The 24,162-nt window shown below is 46.1% G+C and overlaps 1 protein-coding gene and 5 pseudogenes across 6 annotated transcripts in view; all 6 read right to left on the reverse strand.

Annotated features, from left to right (window-relative positions):
- Positions 1 to 22,137, reverse strand: part of LOC149331846 (iris-like) — a 44,656-nt gene extending 22,519 nt beyond the window's left edge. Inside the window, exon 1 of the mRNA XM_089556904.1 lies at positions 22,034 to 22,137. The gene's annotated coding sequence lies outside the window, so the exon portion shown is untranslated. The remainder of the gene's footprint in view (positions 1 to 22,033) is intronic.
- LOC149331845 (ipis-1 pseudogene) overlaps positions 1 to 22,172 on the reverse strand; it is a 54,342-nt pseudogene extending 32,170 nt beyond the window's left edge. The window contains exon 1 of the transcript XR_016285110.1: positions 22,034 to 22,172. The product of XR_016285110.1 is annotated as an ipis-1 pseudogene (transcript). The remainder of the gene's footprint in view (positions 1 to 22,033) is intronic.
- Positions 1 to 22,172, reverse strand: part of LOC149331849 (iris pseudogene) — a 32,962-nt pseudogene extending 10,790 nt beyond the window's left edge. The window contains exon 1 of the transcript XR_016285107.1: positions 22,034 to 22,172. The product of XR_016285107.1 is annotated as an iris pseudogene, transcript variant X1 (transcript). The remainder of the gene's footprint in view (positions 1 to 22,033) is intronic.
- On the reverse strand, positions 384 to 22,172 carry LOC149331851 (iris pseudogene; annotated as a pseudogene). Its single transcript, XR_016285112.1, has 2 exons — positions 22,034 to 22,172; positions 384 to 1,958 (listed from the first exon to the last, which is right to left on the reverse strand). The product of XR_016285112.1 is annotated as an iris pseudogene (transcript).
- On the reverse strand, positions 6,539 to 22,154 carry LOC149331852 (iris pseudogene; annotated as a pseudogene). Its single transcript, XR_016285111.1, has 2 exons — positions 22,034 to 22,154; positions 6,539 to 7,755 (listed from the first exon to the last, which is right to left on the reverse strand). The product of XR_016285111.1 is annotated as an iris pseudogene (transcript).
- LOC149331853 (iris pseudogene) lies at positions 11,780 to 22,171 on the reverse strand (annotated as a pseudogene). Its single transcript, XR_016285109.1, has 2 exons — positions 22,034 to 22,171; positions 11,780 to 13,114 (listed from the first exon to the last, which is right to left on the reverse strand). The product of XR_016285109.1 is annotated as an iris pseudogene (transcript).
- Positions 22,173 to 24,162: the final 1,990 nt, after the last annotated feature.

Genomic DNA, 24,162 nt, shown 5'->3' on the forward strand with positions numbered 1-24,162 from the left:
TGTCAGTACATGTAGTGTGGAATGGAGCACCCCTTTGCCGACACGCAACTTGTAGCGCCCGACAAACAAGGCAGGAACGAATTGGACAAAATAAGCGCTAACTATTTTAAAAGCAATCGCATGTGTTGTCCACACTGCTGCGTCCTTGTGTGTCGAGCGCTACCAGTTACGTCATGACCAACCAACTCTCCCAGACAGCTGCTCTGACACTCTTGAGTTCTTGCTTGAGGCAAAGGAGGTTGTCTTTTGGGGTGGACCTCTACGAGTAGGAGAGCATGCCCCGTGGGCTCAGAGAATATTTGATGTGATTGTAATTTTCATATGCTGTGTCCGCACGGGTGCTTTGCAAAGATACTTTCGTGAATAAAACGACATTGACGGAGTTCTCATGATACAGTTTAATTCTGCGTGATGCATGTTTCCAGTATCCAATACCTAGACATGCCCCTAGACGGGATTCTCTGCTGCGGAATACGCAGTCAAGAAAGGAAGGAATCACACCATATGCATCGCCAAATAATTACATATGTATTATTATTACAAGGCATTACAAGCGCCTCTATATATCCACCATTCAGTGTACCACAAATAAGCGCCTATATTCAATTAGAGCGCAAGACACCTCGGCAACCTTAAGCTAGAGAACTACGAAAAAATATCTCAATTTCGCTTTGTTTAGACTACGGAGATTATAAATCTATTTGCAGGCAGAATACACGTACACGTCTTCGCTTTGTGAAAGTCATTATACATTACTAGACGGACTTTGCAGCAAACATCGACGTGAGACTATGTTACTCTTCATTTCATACAGCTGCTCAAAGCTGACGAACGGACCCCATGAAAAGCACGAGCTCAGGATCGAAACAGCGAATGAGGAACATGAAGGGGCGATCGACAACAAATCGAGTGGCCATCGAAAGAGAGTAACACATCATCAGAACGGCAGTGGCGGCTGCGGCTTCGGTGCCTTCCTCGTTGACTTCCACGAAGGCCTTATGGACAACTTCCGAAGCCACCAGATTCCCCTTGTCGCTGACTCCCCTGAGGTCCGCAGCCGGCGTGAAGAAGTCCTTAATCCCCATGGCTTTTAACGTCTCCTTCAGGTCAATCGCCTGCTCCAGCTTGAACTTTGGAAGGTGCAGCTCGACCTCAGAGTCATCGCACAAGCTGTTCAGGAGGTCCGAAAGGTTCGAAGCGGTCAAACTCTCCTCAAGTTTGGACAAACCTTCGACACTGTCAGGAAGAAGAACAACCATGGAGGTTTTTCCACCTCGGTACGGTATCTCCAAAGCCGTGACCTCGAGCTCATTACTGCGACTCATCTTGTAGTCGTTCTTTTGGTACATCATGTCGACTTCTTTCTTGTTCTTCGAGTCCAGATGAAAATGAGAACGATGGGTCGACTTGGGATCAAACTGAGAGCTCCAGAGGCCCTTGAAGTAGATGGCATTCACAAGGATTAGCATGGTTGAGGCGTCTACGGTTCCCTCAGGAAGAAGATTTTTGATCTTTGATTCGGTGACCTTCTCTACCCAGGCATTGACCTCGTGTCGAACTTTCTCGCAGTTATTCTGGAAGTCAACAGACTCAATCGTGGCGCCGTAGGAGTCCCGCAGAAGGGAGATGTAGGTGTCCAGAACTGGGAATGTCTCCTCAGCATACATACGATTGGCGATGTGGAGCTTCACGTCAGGGGCGAATCCGGACAGCTGGGAGATGAAGCTGGAGAAGTGCTTGTGGATGTCATCGCTGTTGACGTGCAGGACGTCGGTGAGCTGCTTGGCAGTGGTGTTCCGTGCACCTGCTAGAGCCATCGAGAGCGCAGCAGAGATGCTGAACGGGGAGTAGAAGACATTCCCACTGCGGCCGCTTTTTGAGATGAGCTGCTTGTACAAGTCGATGGAGAAGTTGAGGAGCGACTCTCCGAGAGGGTTGGTGGCCATGGTTTCCGTTATCTGCGAGAAAAATTAAACGACCTCATCAAAGAGGAGAGGGTACAGTATGAATTACGAAGTACGGATATTTAACTAGACATATTCTGTAGGTTTTCCTTGAAAATAAAAAAAAACACCTCAAAATTGTCACCGTAAACTCGTGACGCCAGCACGAAGAAGGATCGGTTGCCGTTGTTCTGAAATGAATGGAGGTGTCACATAGCCTCTGGAATCCGCGCAATACATTCATTGTCGACGCACCGGCCGATGCGAAAAACATTCAGGGGGGGGGGGGGGGCACTTTGGTGACCTAAAGTGCGGTGAGGCGAAAGCCTTAAGAGCGGTATTGCTGCTTGTGTCACTGATGCGTAGTTAAGATGTTAAGTACACAACTGTTTGTGAATCTTAAATGCTACAGACAGTGGAGGGCGTTTGGGAGGCATGCGTCTGATTCGACGCCTTTCTGCAAACGCTCTCCAGCGTCCTAGACAAGAAGAACTACATATGCGTTGGCAGCAAGTAGCGTAGCCATTAGCACGCTCGGCGGCGGAACGGAAGGATGGTAGTTCGAATCCCATCCTGGACAAAAATTTTTTTTCTGGTTTGACTAGAAAAAGCGTAACACCTCTGCTGACAACCTTCTGCCGACAACGATGAGGTATTAAATGCTTTCGCCTTAATAGGCCGATGATGCAACTATGTTTTGTTTTCTAGTCTTCCTTAGCGTATTATCGTCACAAGGTCGGGATTGCGAAATGTCATACCAACGCCTGTTGTCAGTCTCACCTCCCCCAGACTTCCGTCGAGTGGAACCTCATTCCCCCTAATATTGCAGCTATTCAAGATAACCAACGTTTTCGCGAGGCACTAGGTAACTGAGTATATTCAGGAGGAAGTTAAATTGGTGTTCCAATAACATTTTACTCTATTGTATTCATTGTTTTGTTTTATCTTATGCAATCCACTCTCCTCGGTAATGGCTTTGGTCCTGAGGGTACAATAAAGAAATAAATAAATAAAAGAACCGTTCTTGATAACAGTAGTCTCTTTGCCGTTTGAATGCGGTAATCAATCGATTCAGGCCAAGCTCTATGTTTGTATCCCTTTATAAACGAAAGTCTTGTTATGCAGTTTGACGAACGGTCTATTACAGTAACAAAAAGTACCTTGATGGATAGAACTGCCCGCCTGGAGCTCTTTGCAAGAGCATACTAAAACAACGACGCCTATTAACCAGAAAAGTTTCTATGCTGGCCTTACCGCAGATGCATTGTACGCAAAAACTTTGGCAAGCGAAAGAGGATGTGTAGAGGAAACCGTATTAGTGTATTCACCTTTGAACGACTTTGTATTCGTTGGCCTCGTGAAGCGCGAGAAGCGGATGACTGACACGCATTTTGTGTCCGTGCCGTAGGAACGTACCGTTTTTGCCAACCGCAGGCGTTAAGCACATTTGAGCTGTTTTACGATGTTTCGCGGCCAAATATCGGACCACTCTCTTTGCGATAACAGTATTCCGTCCTCAACAGTGCATAATTGTAATAATAAGGTTCCTGTGCTGATGAAGATTACAGTCAAAGTAATTAAAATAAAGACAACGCCTCAGAGTTATAACACATGCAACAGCTGCTCTAAAATGTAGATCGTTGGATAGATGACTTCAAGATCAACAACGCTTGACAGTAACAATGGGCTAGCTGTCAAGCCTACAGACACGGTGCGCGCCAACTACAATTCCAGCGAACACTATTCAAAAGTAACAGGGTGTCGAACACATTCCCGGGCGTTCTTATACGAAGCCTTCACAACGGTTTCTTCACCTATAATCTTCAAGAAACTTTATTAGCAGCAGACAGCTCGCTTAAAATTGCTGCAATTGCTCTCGACTTGAGTGAACCGCCTGGATAGTCAGCCGTCTCGACTATACAAGAAGAAGAAGATGAAAGATATCCTGTAACGAAGTCAAAGTGGCTATCATTTTTTATAGCACAGTTTTCATTTTAGTGAGCGACTTTCTTTCCTATCCACCAAAAAGTTAAAGAAAAAATTGAACGGAATTAGTGAACAGAGCATAAGTTAAGAAAGCGTACAGCGGAATGGAATAAAGTTTCATTGAACTTTTCCAGTTCTATACCCGAGGCCCGTCTGTGTATCAATACTCGTCGCGCTCCCTTTACACTCTACACCGCTCCTCGATGTTTCCATCAATGTTGCCGGTTGTGCAAGTTCATTCATGTGACCAAACGAGCCAAGCATACTGCTCCCGTCGTCACCGTTAACGAAGGCATCACTCACCGACGGATTCGGCATCGTTCTTAGTGATAGCTAGTGGCTCCCAGAATTCGTTCATAATCAGATGAATACTTGTGACTTCCCCAACGGCAAGTGACACACAGGCATACCACGCTCTAACCGCACGCGTCTCACGATGAAGCTGGGTGACAATGCCAACTGAACTGTGCCATGCGTCCTGTTTTACGCGCATTCCGGCAGGGATCACAAGGGTGCGCGCTGAAATAGAATAAATACTGAGTTTTTTTTTTGGTCTACTGCCTCACACCTAAAAATTCGGTGGAGTATTTTGTTACTGATATTAGGAAGACAACGGCATATATGGAAACCCGACCCAGTTTAAACTCCAACACCATCATGAGTGCCAACCGAAAGTAGAAAGTATAAGGATTCGACCTGTTACCTACATCCGTACCGGAGGTTCCAATACAGTCGCTGACTAGGAGACCGGTTTCCGCGGAATACGCTGCACACAGCCATTAAACATGTGAATAAAGAGTAATTATTATTGCTTCGAGCTTTATTCTCTTTCCACAAACATACTATTGTATCAGAAAAAAAATACTGCACCGAAGTCGTCAGGGCAGTCCAAGGGCGTCCGCAGAATTTTTTGCAGGGGGGGGGGCCCATTGGTTGTTGGCGCCGGAGGGGGGGGGGGGGGGGTATATTCGTAGCGAAAAGGCACTATTCGCGGAGTAAATTTATTTATTTATATATAAATAAAAAATAAGTAAAATACACACATGAAAGAAAATTACAAGCAGCAAATTAAAGCGCGGATTGTAGAGATACATTGGAGTTTATCAACAAAGAAACAATTAAAATTAATAAAAATGCAAAAAGATACTATCAATACTCGAAGTGCTCAGTCTTACTGCATACGGGTTCTCGACTCACCCGAATTGATGACCAGCACACAGCGCAATATGTTCACAAACACGCAACTACAGTCACTCAGTCAGTCTTCCTTGAACAGCAACTGTAGGCGCCTCGGATTTTTCTGGGCGAATTGCGTAGTTACACGGGTGATAAATTCATTTCTGTGCTTCATTACACGCTCTCAGTGCACAGTCATCATATATATTGATTGGAAAAATGGTTGAACGAGTACGTTGAAAACAAAAGATGACTATATATACAACGAAAACTTATTTACAAGATAAATGCACGCTCGCAGCTTCATACACCTCGCTCCATCTTGCTCGCGCATCCGCACAGTCGAGCAACCGCACACACACTGCTCGCCGCTCGTCGTTTTCTCGTCCGCTGTCTTGGTTGTTCGTTGTTCTCACCTTCGTTGACAACCCGCCACTAAAAACACCGAAGCACAAACACAGAGGCGCGCACACGTGCAAGGGCTTACTTGCCACAATATCCACGAATGCGCACTTTTGGGGTGTAAGGAACGCCGCGCGACTTCCGAGGGGAAGGGACACCCGCAACTAATTCGGTCGGAAAATTTGTTTTTGTGCTTTTATGGGGTTCAGAGCCCCAAAACGACTCAGGCTATGAGGGACGGAGTAGTACAGAGTTTCGGATAATGTCGACCACCTGGGTCTCTTTACCATGCACTGACACGCACAGTACATGGGCGCTGTTGTGATTTGAGGCCCAGCCAGAGGTGACAGGCGAGCCAGGCAGGCGCCATCGGGCTGCGTTGACCAAAGGCGCTGGTTTTCGGAGAAGACACAAGGAACGCTGGTGTGGGGGCGCCTCTGGAGACTGCGTCGCCGTGAACAAAAGCAGCTAATCCCCTTTGCCGAAGGTTCTGAAAGCGGCGCTTCTACCGCACTGAGCTCTCCCGTGGATCGGAGGAGACAGCGAGCGGCGGCGGCGCCAACTCGTCGCCCGCTTGCCCCTGAGCAGCCCGACAAAGCGGGGGTGGACACGGCTGATTTGTCCTTCCCCCCTCAAGAATTCATCGGTGGCCGGCGTACGAACGTATCCTGATTCTAGCGAGCGACCTGTGCCCTGTGCACTGTCTGCCTCCGTGTCGCTATCTCTCTAGAGATCAAAGAAACAGACACCCATCTCGAAACACATGCTCGCCGGTGCCGCTGCATGTCTGCAACAGGTCGTCCTTCAGCAGAGCTGGCGGTGGCGTGGTTTGAAAACGGCGGAACGACGCGCGCCCGGACGCGGCATTTCGCAGATGTGGCCAAGAGTCGAAGCGGGGCTGCTTTTACCCTTTTGGCTGAGCGCACCACCGCCCCTGGCGTGCGGCCATCACTCACGGTTCGAGTGAGTGATTTTCCAGGGGGGTGCAGCCGCCCCCCCTTGCCCCCCCCCTCCGGACGCCCATGGGGCAGTCACATACAGAAAAAGTAAGACACATAAGCTATCCAATGCATAAAAATCAGCCTCGGTTCGTTTACAATTCGCGAACTGAGCCCATAAAAAGTACGACTTCCGGATCGTGACTGAGAATGAGAAAAATGAATGGCCGATCGACAACAAATTTGTAGGTGACCTGCGGCGCACGCGTCATGCAGCCGTCTACCACAGTCACAGCAGTCGCAGCGGCAGCTTTTATGCCCTCCTCATCGACTTCAACAAAAGCCTTGTGAATCATGTCAGAAGCAGCAACGTTCTTCCTGCCTGTGATGGCAGAGAAGTCAGCTTTCGAAGTGAATAGATCCTTAACCCCCATGGCTTGCAAAGTTCCGCTGAGGCTGATAGCCTGTTCCAGCTTAAACTTGGGCAAATACAGCTCGACGTCAATGCTGCTTCGAAGACTTTTCAATAGATTCGCAAGCTCTGGAGCTGACAAAAGATCCTCAAACTTAGATAGCCCCTCCACGTCGTTGGGTAGAAGCACGACCATGGATACACTGTTGCCGCGGTAAGGGACCTCGACAGCCGCGATTCGAAGTTCTTCGTCGCAGCACATCCTGTAGGCTTGCTTCCGGTACATCATGTCGACTTCTTTCTTGTTCTTCGAGTCTAAGTGGAAATGTGAACGATGCGTCTCACTGGGGTCAAAGGGCGACTTCCAATAGCCTTTCATGTAGATGGCATTCACAAGGAGCATAGTAGTGATGTCGCTTAAGCTTCCCCTGGGCAGAAGGTCCGCTATCTTTGACTCTGTGACCTCCTCAACCCAGGCGTTGATTTTGCGCCGAGTATTCTCGTAGTCGCTTCTAAAGTCGACGGCCTCAATTGAAGTTCCATAGCTGCCTTGAATAAGGGACTGGTAACTGTCCAGGACTGGGATCGTTTCTTCGGCGTAGATCCGGTTTGCAATGCGAAGGTACACGTTATCACTTGAAGCATGAAGCTTTGAAAGAACATTCGAAAACTGGTTGTGTATTTCGTCACTGTTGACGTGCAGAACAGCGGACAATTCCTTGGCGGTGTTGCTGCGGGCTCCGGCCAGGGTCATTGAAAGGGCTGCGGAAATGCTGAACGGTGAGTAAAAGATGTTTCCACAGTGTCCATTTTGCGAGACCAGCTGCTTGTAAAGGTCTAGAGAGAAGCTGAAGACCATGTCTCCGAGTGGGTTGGTGGCCATAGTTTCATTCGGTACCTGTAAAAAAGGAAATTCGTTAAAGATTTTTTCTTCTTTTCAAATTCCTTGTGGAAACTTGGCTCTGATGATTTCGCTGTAGAATTAAAAAAAGGAATCAGTATACGCAGTCATCAGTTACACGCTGAGTTGCGTGCTGGCATTCTTATAATATAAAACCCCGTCCGAGACAACTGAGTTGCGTGCTGGCATTCTTAAAATATAAAACCCCGTCCGAGACAACTGGCTTGCGGTCTTGCTCTGATAGTACATGTAATTAGTCTTTATTATGTCAATCAAGAGGAACATCCTTGGTTATAGTACACAAAAACCGACGAATCAGATATATAAGGAAAGACAATGCATAAAACGAAGATAAAACATCTTCATCCTAGAGACCGTTATGGTCAGCTTATATATCGCACAACAGCGCGCATGTTACAGGGTTGGTACAACAAAGAGTTTTCACACACAAAAAAAATTCTGGTGCCGGAGCCTTACAAGGTGAAACTCACTGTGACAGCATGTTGAAAAGAAGTCATGGGGAGAGAGGGGAAACATCGGCTGCCATGAGAAGGTGCGGGGCTAGCCTTTCGGATGGATGACTCTTCAGGCGCAGAGAATTTGGGTAACGATTTGTCAGTACACAAATTTTCCCAAATTGGCTCTTTTAAGTCGACGGAACTATAAGCACAAGGGCTTTGTGTTGCGCGCGGGCCTTGGTATATGCGGACAAATCTTGTAGGACTCAAGTCTTTCTATAGGAAAAGTTAATGACACATACATATGGTGACATGTATTGCCTCACGCTCAAGGCCACCTCGAACACATTATTGTTTGCTGCAAGAATAAAAATGGAGTTTTCGTACAAGAGAACACTGCGAAGCAGTTTTCAGGAAAGAGAGCGCCCTACACGGCTACCGCAGTGAAGACAAGTTAGAAACAAAAGCGGTGTTGCGGAGTTATATATCATAGTAGATAACATTCACAAACGTTATGATGGTGAAGTCGCTTATGCCTTCCCTGGAAAGAAAACTAATTATCTTTGATTCATTGACTTGTTCTAACCAGGCGTTGATTCGCTGCCGGGCATTCTTGAAGTCGTTCCTGAAGTCGGCGGATTCGCTCGTAGTTCCGTGCCTGCCTCGAAGCAGGGACAGGTAGCTGTCCAGTACTGGGATCATCTCATCAGGATAGATGCGGTTAGGGATGCGAAGTTTTTCGTTATCGGTGGAAGAACAAAGCTTCAATAGGAGAGCGGAAAAGTGGCAGCGTATTTCGTTCTAGTTTACGTGCAGAACCACAGGCAATTAAATGGCGGTGTTCCCTTAACCTCTGCCAGGGCTGTCGAACTATCCGGGGGAAATCTAGACGGCGAGTAGATGTTTTCACTGTGACTATTTTGGCCATGAGTTGCTTTTGTTTCTGCCATGAGTTTTGTGCCATGAGAAATCGGCATAGGTAGTCTTTGGTTCCACCCTCGCTTTCTCAGCTGTTATGTCGAGAAATAAAGCCAAGATTGTTAATATTGCCTTGAGTTCGCGATAGCTGTGAGAATACTAAGATGTGCGGTGGAAATAAAATAAGGCGTCATAAGAGCATAATGAATCGCGGCTAAGGGTAGGCAGGGTTTATGTATATGGCTATATATGTATAGGCACTGGTGCGGACTCGATTTCTTCAACTGAGGATTTCTTGCTATAGTGATCCTTGGTAGCTGTTTTTCATTACAAAAACCATTCGGCACAAGTACATATCTGTCCAGAGACATTTCCGTATAAGAAGAATTCGGTATCCGGGTTTTGGAAAATACGGATGATGCCATCTGCCTGACTGCACGCCTATGGCACATGGCTCTGCAGACACGGCAGAAAGGGAGCATGGAACTTTACTAGTGGCCTTCAGTATTAGCAACTTCCGCCGAAGCTGTCAACAAATGGTGCAGGCCCACGACGCGATAACTGGCAGGCGGACACGCAACTTTATGCAGAACACACAGCTGTTTTCCAGCGATACCTGTTAGGGCACACGTCGAAGCACGGACATACAGGTTCTTCCGATGTTGTAGCCAGCGTGTCCACTGCGGAGCTAGGACGCACTGTACGTCCCAAGGCTCTATGTACTGACCCTGAGAGCGCGTACCTCGGCTTATCCAATGTCATTTCACTTGCACCGAAGCCCAAGCGAGAAGAGCTGGCAGCTTCGAGTGAGCGTAATGATGACGAAGAAGCTATGGATAATGCTTTTGAAGCAGGCGGGGCATAGGAGCTGCGGCTTAGCCGTAAAGCTTTTCAGTGTAAAATGGTTGACGCAATAAGAAAAGTTAGGGGAAAGATAGGAAATAATTCGAAGCAGAGGAAAATTACAGGTTGTAAGAAGGGATAGCAAGACAAACGTAGAGTCATCTGGGCAGCTACAAGTTAAGAGAGAGAGAGCTGTGAAGAAAAAGTCGGAGAGGCGAGTTGTAGGAACGTGCGTCTGCTAATGCAAATTTTGTATGAAGAGAAAAAGGCGGGAAGCGAAACCTCCAGACTTTCTTCCCTCTTCAGGTACAATGAAGTAATGGTAGATTCACTGCCAGCCTCCTCCGTAGTCTTGCATCTACCATTCGTCATTCAATGGAAATGGAAACTGTAAAGTCGACCGGTCGTCACCGTGTAGCGGACGCTGTCGAGATGCCCCACCTCTCCGGCCAAACAGAATAACATTCGCCTTAGCCATAGGTTAACCAATGGTTTCCAGTTATTACACACTATGATGCCGAAGGTCATGGAGACGCCATTTATGCCGGGGAAAGTGTTGGCCGTAGCCATCACTGTTTAGGACAAAAGGATAAAGATTATAGATGACGGCGCCTTATATTTTGTAACGTGAGAGTTCATCTAAATTTCTTCATAGTATAATCATTCAACGACACCCGGCGTAGAGGTAGTTGCAGTGGTATCGTGGGAGCGCCCATAGTCTTGGAAAGGAAGAGTTCGCACGGTGGCCAACTCCGGCAGTCTGAGGTGATGGTTTAGAGGGTTTAGCGTCCGAAGGCGACCAAAGGCTATGAGCGACGCTATATTGGAGGGCTACGCATAGTTTAGACTACTTGAGGTCCTTTAACGCGCACTGACATCGAACAGTACACTGGACCTTGACATTTCGCCTCCATCGAAATGCGACCGCCGAGGCAGGGATCGAATCTACGTCTTTCGGGTCAGCAGCCGAGCCCCACAACCGCTGAGCCACCACGGCGGCGGCAGTCCCAGGAGCTCAGGCGAGCACGAGGTGCTAACCCCTTCGTCAGCGCTGCGCTGACGGCGGGAAAAGGCGACCTTTCCTGTCTCTTTCTGAAGATGCCTTTGCGAGAAGTACGGGAAAAACCGGATCACACCCATTGTTCCGCTACGCCTGCCCTTCCAGCACGCATCGAGTGCCTTGGAATCCAGTCATCCGCTCCTTAGACGCTCGTTAGTAGCGGGTCCAAGGCGCTAATGTTTCGCTGACGTGGCTTGGGATTAAAGTACTGACGAGCGCCCGGCGAGTGCCGACGAGCCATCTCTGAGCACGAGTCCCAACTAAAGTGACGGCCTGTTAGAACGTGGGTGACCCCAGCGGTCCCTGCGTATATGTTCAGCGGGCGCATGACACTTGATTTGTTAATATTTGCATCATGCTGTACATATTCACCTGCTATGCAAATACATATATGCAAGCGAAGTCTTTCGTCGTCATTGCTACGAAATTGCCCACGCAGAGATGATATGATCGAAAATGCATCTAATTTTATTACAGGCTCAACCACAAGAGACGGTCACAGCCTTTTATGACAGTGTGCAAAATTCAGAAATGAGCAAATGTGGCTGAAGTGATTATTGAAGAAGTAGGAACAGTCAGACGAACAGCCATGTGCAATGGTTCAGACGTAAAAGTCAGAAAGCACGCGGTGATTGGAGAATCAAGACCCGAAGACAACCGAGTGCATGATAAGTGGCAGCTTCACGCGGCCTACTAACGAACACCTTTCGTGGCGGTGTTTTTTCCAGACAACTGCGGAATGTGCAGTTCTTCGGTTCAAGCTTTATTATAGCGCCACCAATAATTTTACAATGCAGTGAAAAGGTGTATCAGCAGATATTGATAAAGAAAGCATACATACCGCGAAAAACATCCTCATTACGGCATTACAAGACTATTGGAGAAATTCACAGTTCGCGAACGGAGCCCATGAAGAGCACGACTTCCGGTTCGTGACTACGAATTAGGAACATGAAGGGCCGGTCCACAACAAATTTGTAAGTCACGGGCACAGAGGTAGACATGCAGCAGGCCACCATCACCATAGCGGTAGCTGCGGCAGCTTCTGTACCCTTCTCGTCGACTTCTACAAAGGCCTTGTGGATCACATCGGAAGCGTTCAGATTTTTCTTCCCGGTAATGGCAGAAAGGTCAGCTTCTGAACTGAAGAAGTCTTTGATTCCCAAAGCTTTCAAGGTATCCTTGAGGCCAATCGTCTGTTCCAGTTTGAATTTGGGAAGATAAAGTTCCACGTCGACGCCGCTGCGAAGGTTCTTCATCAGGTCTGCCAGTTTAGGGGCTGTCAAGAGGTCCTCAAGTTTGGACAGCCCTTCGATATCGTTTGGCAGCAGCACGACCATAGAAGTCTTGCCACCTCGATAAGGGATCTCGACGGCAGCTACATCCAGTTCGTCATTGGTGCACATCCTGTAAGCTTTTTTCTTGTACATCATGTCGACTTCTTTCTTGTTCTTCGAGTCGAGATGGAAATCAGAACGATGTGTCGCGTATTCATCGAAGGGTGATGTCCAGGAGCCTTTGAAGTAGATCGCATTTACCAGGATAAGTGACGTAAAGACGTCAACGCTCCCTCCAGGCAAGAGGTCCTTGATCTTTGATTCAGTTTCTTTCTCGACCCAGGCGTTGATTTGCTGTCTAACGTTCTCGCAGTCGTTTCTGAAGTCTACGGACTCGATCGTGGCTCGGTAGTTCTCTCGAAGAAGGGACAGGTAGCTCTCCAGGACAGGGAAGGTCTTTTCAGAGTACATCCGGTTGGCGACGTGGAGCTTGACGTGGTCCGCGTAGGAGGCAAGCTTGGAGAAAAAGTCGGAGTATTGACTATGTATCTTGCCAGCGTCTGCCCGCAGAACAGTAGACAGCTCCGTGGCTGTATTGGCACGTGCACCGGCGAGTGCCATTGAAAGTGCAGCGGATATGCTGAACGGAGAATAGAAGACGTTTCCTTTGTGGCCATTTTGCGAGACAAGCTGCTTGTACAGGTCTATGGAGAAACCCAGGACAGATTCTCCGAGCGGGTTGGCTGCCATGGTTGTAGTGAAGTGTTGTTACTTTTGTCTTCCAGGCGTGTAGTGGCCACCTGCAGCGGAGGAAGACATCTTCAGAATCGTCGTTCTCTTCGGATCATGCATGCAGCAGCTGAGCGCAGTGGCCTCTAGTATACTAACGAATGGAAATGATTACGTCATGCAAGGATTATTCAATAAATGAAATATAACTCGCGAATTTGTCTTGCGTCCTGGTATGTGGGGAAGAACAGATGCTATCTTAAGGCAGTCTTCTGTTGTTCCCCTTTTTACCATGGTTATGGAGTGTTCACGAACGCAAGCAGATAGGTGGCTTTGGGGCGGCAAAGAACTTTGCCTCGAGCGGGATGTAGGGGCCATACGTGATACCCTATGGACAGGCGGCAAGTGTGGGATCTGTAATGATCGCAGTGTCGCCTTTGGCAAGCATGCAGAAATGCTGATCGGCTACCCGTAATCTATAACGAACTCACAGGTATGAGGGTAGCTGCGCGGTGCGCTATGACGTTTGATCCTTTCAGGCGGTGTTGGCACAATTGTGTACATTGCCAGTTTAAGTATTTATTGGAGTACGAGAACTTGCGGCGATTTATTTGTGTCAGATGAAAATCGCACTCTTAACATCACGTCCGGGATGGTTGTTCATGTTCGCTAGCGAATGCAGGAAATAAGATTTATCGATAGAGTGAGCTTGGTAGCACGCTGTTCAACATACACGCGTAGAAAGATTTTATTTCCAGTAGTGTAATTTTTTTAACGTTTCTGGTGTCATGTAAACCATAGAAAATAAAGCATGGTGCTGGGTTCCCTCGAGTTTTACTGCCGCAGTTTTACCGCCACAAATTATAGTCTGCACAGAGCACGTAAGTCCAACTTTCAATCAGACAAGTTTGGTAACAAGCCACCGACTAACGACGGAGATATTCACTGAGTTTGCCTCCCATGAGCCCCGTGGAATTTTATGCGAAATAGTAGGTGAAGCAGCCTTGGGGTTTTCCAAATATTTCACGTCAATCCAGGTCCGCAGTGACTTGATCTGTGAAGCCTTCTGACCAAGAATGTATAACCTTGCTTCGCTTTTCTACCTTACTTAAACATTCCATATGAGCCGCTCGTAAGGAATTATTGGAACATGGAATCAATAAGATATAAAAAATATATGGAAATCCATATCTTGTTGATACGGAGTCCATAGGATATCGACACAACTTTTAAACGATTGTTATAGAATGTAAATTATGTCTATATAGATTCCGTAAGTTTCCATAAGTGTTTCCATATTGTCGATATCGACTCCATATGCTCCACACTAACTCCATAAAATTTCTTATCAAATCGTATGGAAATATGAAACTTGTCATATGGAAACTTTCAGTAGGGACTCCTCTATGTCAGAAACATGAGTATGCAGATACTGGTGACACTGAACATAGCGAAGGTTGCCTCTTTTTGCGTCGCTAAAAATTGTACGGAGATTACACAAATCGTAGTGCTGAAAAATCAAAGCCAGCCGGCATGCGATAACTATTACAAAACAGGAAAATGGTTAGTTCGTACGTTTAAGGGGTTTAACGTCCAAAGCGACTCAGGCTATGGCGACGTCGTTCTGAAGGGCTTCGGAAATTTTGACTACCTGGGGTTCGCTAAAATGCACTGACATTACACAGCAGGCGGGCCTTGAGCATTTCGCCTCCATCGAAATGCGACGGCCATTGCCAGGATCGAACCCGCGACTTTTGGGTCAGCACCTGAGCACAATAACCATTAAGTAGTTGCGGCAGCCGACCAAAAGTAAGCTGGTGCAGTAAAATGAAACGGCGATGAAATGACTCTGCCAAAATCCTAATGTGATAAATGCTTATGCAATTACGCTACTAGCGACGAAACTACTGCGGCCTCCTAGCACCTAATAGCTCGCGCACCTTGCTTACACGCAGAATCTTTCACTCCGTCTTCGCCCCAGCGTTGGTCATACATGCAACTGGCCAGAAGTCTCCGCCACGAGCGCCTCGCCGAGACTAGTACTGGGTGCCACGTCAGCGTTCGCCGCTTCTATCGCTTGTGCTCCGCGGCGCCCTCTACAATCCCGCTCGCTCCCTTGCCTGCCTCTCACGTTTCGCTCACACTCTTAACTGAAAAAATAAAATAAAATAAAATAAAAGCTGGCGCCACGTGCGTTAGTACTCCAGCTATCACCGTAGCGTAGCGTGTTTTCGCGCTATTAGAATTTTCTCAGCATGCCCGGTTATCGTCTTCATTTCAACGCGTACTTATTCCCTTCCTGTCTGAGCAAACCTTCCGTTGAAAGTTGCTTGGAGGAGCAAGAGCAGGAAGGAGCAAGGAGAAGGAGTTGAAAGGAGCTTGCCTTGTATTTTAGTTTTGGTGTCCTGATTTTCTTGAGCTACGATGTATATACCGAAACTAGAGTGGACTGAAGGGAAGGACGAATAGTATGCCAAGACGGATATGAAGTCGACGACATTCGTTAGGATGTGCAATAAAAAAGTACATAAAAAAAGCCATCCTCGGTGGACCGTTTGAAAGCGTTAGCAGCCTAACGTGCTCTTATATGCGAGGTTGACGCACTAAAGTCGGTTATATTTGAGGTGGAACACTTAGGTTCTTTATAAGCGAGGTCAACGCGCTAAGTTCGCAATATGCGAAGTGAAGACGCGAATGTTCGTTATATCCGATGTAACACACGAAATTCCTTTATATCCGAGTTGTCACGCGTCACGGACGGCGGTCGCCATTTCCGCTTGCAAAGACCCTTCTAATGACAACACATTAATTAACAAAGTGAGGCCAGTTGAGTTAGGGCCACTCGCTATCGGGGTGGGTCAAATGCCTGCAAATGCGCTACAAGTGATTGCTCACATTTTAAAGAATGTCGCGTTTGCCGCTTTCCCTTGAGTGCTTGTGCACAAGTATGATTGCACAGCAGCGACTATTTCGCCTTGTACAATAGTAAGCCATGGAGTTGCTAGGTTCCAGTTTGGTTTTGAAGCTTTTTTACCGCGTTTCTGTATTAAGGCGAAAGCCTTTAATGCCTTATACTGTCGTTAGCAGACGCGTCGGCAGCAGTCTCGGCAGATTTGTCCGCCTTTCGGCGTCACTGCTTAAAAAGAAACTGCGCCGAGGGTGGGAATCGAACCAGGGCCTTTGGCATTTGAATCGGAGACGCTACCAGTCCGCCACGAAGGCTCAAGGTTCGAGCATGAATAAAGGCTCATCTAGTGAATGCATGGGCTTCATAAATAAAATAAAAGGAATAAAGTCAAGGAAAGAAAAAATAAAAATAAAAACAAGGAAATAAACATAAATAAAAACAAAATAAAGATAAGATATGGAAATAAAAATAAAAACAAGAAAAGGAGCAAAAATAAAAAATATGAAAAATAAACAAAGTAAATAAAAACAAACAGTGCGCCAGGAAACGCTTTCGGCTTGCAGCACTTTAGACAGCCAAAGTGCCCCCTGAATTTTTACTCATCTCTTTGTACCACACACAATCGGAGAAAGCTGGCGAGGCCAAACAAAGAGGAAGTAGCTTCTTCCGCACTGCTAATATACCGTGCGTACACGCACGCACACTCGTGACCGTATTGAGGCCTCCAGAAAAGGGAGCGGAAGCGTGACCGAGATGCGCGTGACTAAAATAGCGTGCCAAGGCTGGCGCGCGACCTTGTACGGCGTCTGGCGCGACAATGCAATGAGTCAGAGGAGCAGTCTCGTCTCGACTGCGTAGTGGCGCGCGTGCTCTGAGGCGTGGGCAAAACAACAGGTAGCAATAGGGGTGACGCGTCGTCGCGTTCGTTGGATGAAACGATGAGAGAATGAACGAGAGAGAATGAGAGCATTAATACAAGTGACAGAGAAGGAGAAAAGCAGGTACCGCAGTACTTGCTCTTCGCACCCAACGTCCGGTTGACTAATCAGTATATCAAATCAGGATATCAAACGTGGCGCCCTTACATATGGCTTTATGCATATGGTTTATACATATGGGTTCATACATGGGTTTATACAATGGGTTTACACAGTTGGTTTATACATATGGCTCTTCTACATTTTGGCGTGGACCTTAAATTACAGACCCAAGCTGCTCGCATGGTGTACTGGCAAATGAATTCATATAATAAATACTACGGCCGGCATTTTCGAAATTTACAAACAAGAATTAGGTTAATACAGGAAATTTATAAGTGTTTTTCTACAAAATTGGGAGTGAGCATACAAAAACAAGAAAAAAACACATTGAGAAATGGAACAAAGTTACACGGGAAGACAGCAGTTGAGAAAAACGAAGAAACAGGAAGGGAAAAAAATATATGCACCCTGGCCAATCTCCCGCCGTGGGTATGTGCCATTAAGATTGAAGACATAATCATCATCATCATATAGTCCTGTCATGGCTCCGGACGAGCTTATGGTGGAGACACTGATGATTGTTAAGCCATTTTCTTCAAACGAACGAAAAAGCCACGACAAATGCGGTGGAGTGATTGTGTGGTTTGTTAAGTTAAATGACAGCAAAAGTGACAGATATACAACAGCTCAGCAGTACCAGGAAGAGGTTGTTTATGTATTTTCCTTTACAATGGAAGTGCATATTTAGGTCAAACGGGCAGATGCATAAACACTCATCTGAGAGAACGCCATTCATCACTGATGGGCAGAGCGCGTTCACAACAGGCCATGTATTCTGACACGTGCGACTGGAAACCATTCTTTGAGCGAACCGAGATAGTTTTCTTTAATCACTGTCAGACAAGCTCTAGCGATGGTTGAGACATTCACATAAAAAAAGAAAGAGTGAAAACGATGGTGTCAGCCATCCTCCTGGGTAGTTTGCACAGTTCATAAATAAGATTGTTGGCAAAGGTTCCGTAACTTTCTTTTCTTTTTTTTGCATGTAAGCAGTTGGTTTGTTGTTCTGACCTGTTGCGTGCGTGCTGTCGGGAGCATAAGTAACGTATACCAGGTGAGCTTCAGTTAGCCTGCATTGTCAGCCATTCTCTTCGTTTTAAGCTAATAATTGAATTAGTTGAAAGTTGACGATCATCCTGCAATTCTTCTTCTCTTGTGGTTCATCTACTGCACGAACAACAGAGCAACAGTAACAATTATTCCTGAAGACCTACACAGCCAACGGTGTGCGGCCTGGCACCCACCACAGTACATGATGAATGGTTCCAGTCGGTGATCATTAAATAGACAGGCAAGCACCCAAGGGGTGTCGTCATCCATTGAGTCCCCTTTGCCTTCCAATCGATATTTTCGGCCTCACTTGTATTTGAGTGCGTCGAATCGCCTGCCAGGCTGATGGCCCTGCCAGTATTGCATTTTGCTATCGATATTTTCCCGATCCATTATTTCTGCCTGTTAACATTGACCACTGCAGCCTGTGACGTCAGGAGTGAGCGCCAGTCTGAGCTCTGTAATCATACAAGGTACCAAAATAGCTTTTAAAGCAGGCTATTCACTTCGCTAAGCTTGACAGATGGTGGCGCCATCTATGAGCTGGGAAGCTAGCCAAAGGTCGTGCCCCGCAAACTTTATTTATCAGCTATATCCCTGCTCTAAACAGCGCTGAGCAGTTCGTCTGAAATCGATTTGTGAGGTAGCTTGACAGTACATGCCACCGAATCTCCGAAGCAGTTCGTCTGAAATCGTCTGTGAGGTGGCGTGACAGTACACGCCACTGAATCTCCGACTTATGGCCCGGTCAGGGTGCCCAATTTTAATACACTGGTTACAGGGCAAGGAGTACGAAATGAGTGCAGTTACAGTGTACAATAAATGAGGACAGTGAAAAAAAAGGTGCGGACATCGCGTGGGGCAATTTATGTAAAATGTCGCCAGGTGGCGCCGCGATTAATTACCGAGCGACGCGAAAGGTGTGTCGCGTATCATATGGTATCACAGGCTGCGATCATACCACCGAAAATGATGCGAAAAAGTGAATCGCGTGACTAACATCAATCTTCAAACTTCCCTTAACGAAATAGCTATAAGCAGTCGAACGTAATCACCGGAGCCCATTCGTCGATAACTATATGAACATGGATAGTCATTGGCTCTTGCGGCGGCCCATGCCGGTGATACGAGAACTAAAGCACCGGTCATTCAATAACCGGTCGTATACGTACGATTACAAAGGCCTGTGCGAAGGATTCTGCTCCAGCTTTGTTCTTATACTCTCCACACCTCCGCTATCAATATCGATTCGGCCAATCCACTTGGGGTACGAATGGAAAACAACAGGAAGAGAATCATATTATATTGGTCCCGACGTTTAACGATGAGTAAGCCGCAGTTCTTGCTGAGTAGATAAAAACCCTTGTTGACACAGACTTAATTACGGAGATGAAACAAGAATTACAATTACGATCTTGCACTCAAATTGATGCTTGCCGCCACCCTTTCTAATGCCCTTCAAAGAACAAGCTTTTGGAGCAAATATGGCGAGAAACTTTATGCAGACATTTACGTTCTTCTCGCGCGCAGGAAGACGAATAGGGCTGGCATTTATTTCATCTTGGTTTTCTGATGGCAAGAATTTTTTTATTTTTGCTTTCTGTCAGTAACGTCTTTTCACTTCAATCTTGATGTTTTGTCCTTGCCGTAAAAGAACTTGGCAGGTGTTCCTCGTATACTTTTTCTTTATTTGACCAATACGAGTGAGACAACAATGGTTAAAATGACTCATTGCTTGTTTCTCAGTGAGGCGTGGATTTATTTAGACCTTGTGAGAGCACTATTGCAGTTCTCAGAGCAATACACATGAGAATTCGTCTAGCTGCGCATTTGAAGAAGTGGTTCCTTATGACTCAGAGTTGAACAGTGGGCTAAGGAAATGAAAGTAAAACGCAGTTTCATCGGTGACGGAGAACTTTTGGTTTGGGTTGAAGATTTCTTACGTCAAAGTTCACAATTCGTTTTGTGTCATCAAGTCTAATCCAAAACGGCACCAGTCACATCCGGAGTTGCTCAGGGTTCTGCCCTAGGGAAGCACTGAGAACTCCCCTTCTTCTTTCCTAGTTGTTTCCCTGAGTTGATGTTGCCGCTGTTGCATCTTATTTTATTAATGACGTAACCACCGATACTCACTATAACAAGAACCTTATCCTGACGACTGTACAATTTACACACTAATCAGCAGCCATTAAGATCACGCCATAATTAACGTAGTACAAAAACTTGCTGATTGGTGTAATAACGGGCAGATGCAGACTGGCATGAAGAAACTGTTCCAGTCGCAGTAACCAGAAAAGTCAACTCCACTGCCCGTTTGTTAATGAACACAAGCACTTATGTGGTTGAAGAAAACATACATTCGCCATAGAATTTAAAACACGACGTTTCGGGACCTTAAACGCCATGTTTAGGACCCGAAGGGTGATGTATTAAAACCTTTTTCTGGCGAGTATGTTTTCTTCGACTCCCACTCTGGACCGGTTCATGTCGAACCCTTGACTACAAATACAGTGGTGCTACGCTAAGTAACGATCTTAATCCGGCAAACTCATCAACATCTTTTCGCGTGGATTACGGAAACCGTTTTTTTAATGTATCTTCGTCTTGCCCTTTCTGAATCTAAACCTTCAGCTTATAAAACGTTTATGAAACCTGTACTAGAAAATGCTACCACAGCTTGGTTTCCTGAGTTTGTAACTAATATTTTACGACTTAAAAGAATATAACGTAAAACACTCAGGTTCATTCAAAACAGATACAGACTCGCCAACAGAACTAGCTTTAACCTCCTGGCTCGGAACACTATCAACAAAGGCAGAGCGCCCGCGACTAAATTCTATGTCATCTCCTTCATAACAGGTTTAGGGTCAAATCATCAAAGCAACTTTCACTGTCACGGAAGAGGGCATTAACGAACCAGCACACATATCTGCTAACCATCCACATCAACACTTTCAAGCACTCTTTCTCCCCGCTAGTAACGAAAGAATGGATCTGCCTGGAAGCAGCCGTTACTAATTGTGATTCATTTTCATTTTTTGTTCCGAATTAGACGCCGGGGTTTGAATACCAGTGGCGTGGATACAAACGTTTCTCCAATTCTTCTATTTCATGGAGTAGGCAGTCCGCTGTGCCCATGTTTCCGTTTTTGAACTTTATGCGTCTTTTTGAAAGTTACTTGCGCAAATTTGTCAACTCCTTTTCTGTTGCCTTTGCAATATGAATTGTCTAGGTTACTGTCTTTTGCGATGCTGTTATAACAATTATCTTTTGCTAAATGTGATGCATGTACGCGCACCTGCTAAAATCTCAACCAAAGACTGGCAGTATTCCAAATAAATAAATAAAGTAAATTCCATATTGACGATTTAGTTCAGTTATGAGTAAGCAGCAGCATTCAGGTTTAAGCTGCTCGGACAGATTCAGTCGCAATCGGAGGGCAAAAAAAACAACAATTAGGTAGAAGCGGGATTTAGTCTATATTTTACGTTGTTCCGTACACAATGAAAACAAATGAAAAAACTTCTAAGCGTTAGTAATCCAGAAACTAAATTTTCTTGAAAAGAATGTACAAATAAACTACATTACCCCTGAAGAAAAGGAACCTGGAGACAGTATTTTTTAAGTACTTGTACAATCGTAATTCGTACGAAATACTACATTCATGCCGCGTTCAAGTACCAAGTTCCCTTTATTTTTAAATCTGTATGGAACATGAATCATTAAGGGCCCAAGACTGACAATAACACTACCAAAAAAATTATGCTTTACTTTCATGCTTTCAGATAATCGATGGCTGTATGCTAATAATTTGTTACGCCTTCAATACTTCTTCAACGTGCATTTCCAAAATCCACGAAGCAACTGTCACCGGACGCCTGTCCTTTTACGAACAAACCCCGTTATGCCTACGTGACGATCACCCATTTCCACGGAGAAACTAGGGGATCGTGAACGCCTAGACATAAAGTGAGCCAACGCAGAATACGCACCTGACGAGTCTAGGTATCCAGCGGCGATGTCAGTTCTTTTACGTCCGCGATCGCCCCGCACTTGAAACCGGGCGAGTTGTTGCTCTTGGCGTGGTCGTCGCAAGTGCCGGCTGGCTGTACGTGCGTTTCCGATGGGAGCAGGCGCTCTTCTAAACGTACAGTACACGCTGCCCGATTGAGGAACGGAGCCGCCCAGTTCCCGTTTCCGTTGCACCGCTGGAGTGAAACGAGGGCTACGTGCGTTATCGATTACTTCTATTGTGCCGGCGTCTATCACTTCACAGTTGTGCCGAAAGAACGCTGCGAAACACTGCACAACAATGACAGACAGGCGCGGAGGCCGGAACGTTACTCTCGCTTGCGACACGCCAGAAGCAGACAGCACCGCGTCTGGGGTGACGCCCCCTAGGGAACGCAGGTACCCATGTCTGGTCCGCGAGACTCCCCGACGCCGGAGTTCCCTAGCGGGAGTATTGATTCCCCGCCTGTCGTTAGTTCGCCGGGATTTCCCTAGCGGCTCTAGATTTAGTCGGTCGCGTTGGTTTTGAAGAGTGCTTGCATCGGTTGAGTCGGTGCTCGGTGCTCAAGTCTTTCGAACGTGTATCGGCGGAGGTTAGACTGCTTTTACCACGAAATATGCGGTAAAGTTTGAGAAATACGCCGAATGCGGCGTGCAAGAGTATTCGGAGTACGTGGGTCATGCTTTTGTATGACGCAGGCTTCCGTTATTTCCGCTTATATATCCGATGTTTTACGGCATGCGATCGCCAACTGAATGGAGCCTCTTGTTCGTGGCAGCATGTAAAACGATGTGCGCCAACGAACTTAACCAGCAAAGGGTTCGTTTCAGAAACCTACACACTGTTTCCGCGGGTGTCTACAGCCCGGGATATATTCTTTTTTTTTTACTGTCCCCAAGACATTGCTTTGGCACTAGCAGCAGAAGCATTATACAAAGAAGGGGGGAAAAAAAACCACTAAATGTGAATACGATACGCAGTCGTAACTTTTTGTCACATATATGTACGAGGAGTATCAGCGAAGGTGAACCAAAATTTTTGGAAATAGGCTTTTTTAAGTATGAAGGTGGCTTTTAGGGCACAATAATGCCTGCGCTGAAGGACATCAGAACGCAGTAAAACATTGTTAACTAGTTATCCGCTTAACAAATTTCTGATAATTACCTTTTCAACTATAACTGTTACGCTAGTGGTTGCAGTTAGGGTTTTGTAGCCGGTCGTTAGTAATAGCCATCAGTTTTTGAATTTCGAAACCCTCGGCGCTGTGGCTCGACAAAATTTGGCTACTTTGACTAGTTACGTGCACTTGGCGCGTTGTTTTGCGTACATGCTTCGCGAAAACACATGTATTTCGGCACGATGTCAGCAAACTAGAAGGGGCCACACCGCCAAGGGTCAGCGGATTTTAGAAATTCTAAAAAAATTATATGGCTATTACTAACGACCGGCTACAAATTTCTAATGACAACCGGTTGCCCAACTCACAGTTAAAATGTAAATTATCAGAAATTAGTTTAGCAGCTAACTTATTGACTTTATTCACCTGCTTTTTAATGTCTGCCAAAGCATGTATTAAGTGGCGCACAACACGCCTTCATACCTCGGAAAAGTTATTGAAAAAAAATTCTGGTTAACCCTCGCTGGAACACCGCGTACATAACAAGGAACAAAAATTGAGCGAACAAATCCAGCTCAACGACCGCCTTCGCTAGACAAAAGAAGACATTCCAGTTCTTTTAAGAAGTCGTTGGACCCAAAAAACGACTGGCGACAATTCGTTTCCAGGTACTTCCGCTATTTGCAGCTTTGGAATCTGATTTTTTTTCGCGCAAGACTAGAAGGAGTGTCGAGCATTTTATATTTGCCAAATATTCTTTGCAAAGGTTCCGGTTTTGGAGTATCCGTTTTTGAGGAAGAGTACCACCGTAGAGACGCACATTCCAACTTGGACTTCACAACAGCATTATATCAGGTTTCTTTTTTAATTTTACAGATTTTTATTTGGAAGGCTGTGGTAGATACATCGATTCGGTCTGTGCATTCGGATTGTACCACAAGGCGGACGTCGTGTACGTGATAGAGCTGAACATTATATGACTGATTAAATTA

The sequence above is a fragment of the Amblyomma mixtum genome, chromosome 8 (assembly GCF_055824585.1).
Source record: "Amblyomma mixtum isolate Tamu chromosome 8, ASM5582458v1, whole genome shotgun sequence".
NCBI classification, from domain to species: Eukaryota; Metazoa; Arthropoda; class Arachnida; order Ixodida; family Ixodidae; genus Amblyomma; species Amblyomma mixtum.